Source organism: Ursus arctos, unplaced genomic scaffold (genome assembly GCF_023065955.2).
Source record: "Ursus arctos isolate Adak ecotype North America unplaced genomic scaffold, UrsArc2.0 scaffold_147, whole genome shotgun sequence".
NCBI lineage: Eukaryota > Metazoa > Chordata > Mammalia > Carnivora > Ursidae > Ursus > Ursus arctos.
In genome coordinates, this window is record NW_026622816.1 from 15,825 (window position 1) to 17,399 (window position 1,575).

At 41.8% G+C, this 1,575-nt stretch overlaps 1 non-coding gene across 1 annotated transcript; it reads left to right on the forward strand.

Annotated features, from left to right (window-relative positions):
- Window positions 1–764: 764 nt before the first annotated feature.
- Window positions 765–871, forward strand: LOC125282561 (U6 spliceosomal RNA). The gene has a single exon (XR_007189646.1). It is a non-coding gene; the product is annotated as a U6 spliceosomal RNA (small nuclear RNA).
- Window positions 872–1,575: the final 704 nt, after the last annotated feature.

Here is a 1,575-nt window from a genome sequence, read left to right on the forward strand (position 1 = left end):
CTGGGAAATCTCTGGTGCCCCACACCCCCACAACCCAATCAGGGTGGCTCGCCAGACTGAGTATTGCAAGGATGCCCCACCTGCATTAACATCTAGAGTTTTATCTCAAGAAGAGGCTAATTCCAGAATACGTACTGCTCTCGCTTGTTAATGGTGTCACCTGCAGGTACAGAAAAGAGAACACTGTGAGGCTCAGGTCATGTTATACACTATCTGTCTGCGTGAGCTTTATTTCCCTCAATGACTTTAGGAACCCAGATGGAACACAGTGGTTGAGTCCAATGACCCCAAAGTAAGTGAACTGGATGCCTTAGGAAGTTGTTTTTCCTGGGGACATGTCTGTCCAGTCCATTCAGGATGGTGACTACAAAATGCTTCATCCAAGCAGGAGAAAGTGTTACTGAGGGACAGGATCCTACCACAGCGTTTAGAACCAGGTTTGGTGTCGCCAATGGTAAATGTCCTCTCAAATCAGCTAACGGTTGGCAGAGACAACCACTCAGTGCTCTCCCAAAAAAGGAAAATTGTATGAGATCTATATGTATAATCTCAAATATACATTGTCTCATTTTCATCTGAATTTGATTGGAAAGAAACCAAGAAAGCAACATCTGTTCCTCGGATAAAGAACTTCTAGCTCACCATGGCGAGAGGTGTGCCTCCGGCGCTGTCTCCTTTGATGGGATTGATGTCTTCCTCCAAGGCATCCAGGACACAGAGTACCCGTCAGCACATTCCTCTTGTTGCTCAAGAATATTCATGGAGTGCTCGTTTCGGCAGCACATATACTAAAATTGGAACGATACAGAGAAGATTAGCATGGCCCCTGCGCAAGGATGACACGCAAATTCATGAAGCGTTCCATATTTTTTCAGAAGGGGGAATGAAACATGAGAGACTATGGACTATGAGAAACAAACTGAGGGCTAAAGAAGGGAGGGGTGTGGGGGAATGGGTTAGGCCGGTGATGGGTAGTAAGGAGGGCACATATTGCATGGTGCACTGGGTGTTATACACAACTAATGAATCATCGAGCCATACATCGGAAACCGGGGATGTACTGTATGGTGACTAACATAATAAAAAATCATTATAAAAAAAAAGAAGAAAACTACAACAAACCACTCCGGACAGAACTGCTAACGACCCACACCCTTCGGTAATGATGGTTTGTGTCACCCCACCAGCTAAGGAACCAAGACCAGCTTTGGTGCTTGCTGAGGGCACATTGAATACAGAACGAGTAACAAAAGAAAGTACTTATAAATTAACCATATGACTATTACTAAAATGAAGACTGTAATTATTATATGTACTTCTTATAGATCTTTGTGTGTGTGAATATATATATAAAGCAAATATCTTTGTTTTCTTCCCTTTCTTATTACCTTACCATGAAACTGACGATATATTGAATTTTGTCATAATTTTAGTATTTTTATTTTCCATTATAGTATTTAACTTACTGAATATCAAGGGGAAAGTAACAATCACCCCAAAATTTTACCTTCTCTTCCCCTGGAAGTTTTAGTGCATTTTCAGTTGTACGCAGGATAGTTGTATGATGTTAGGTAG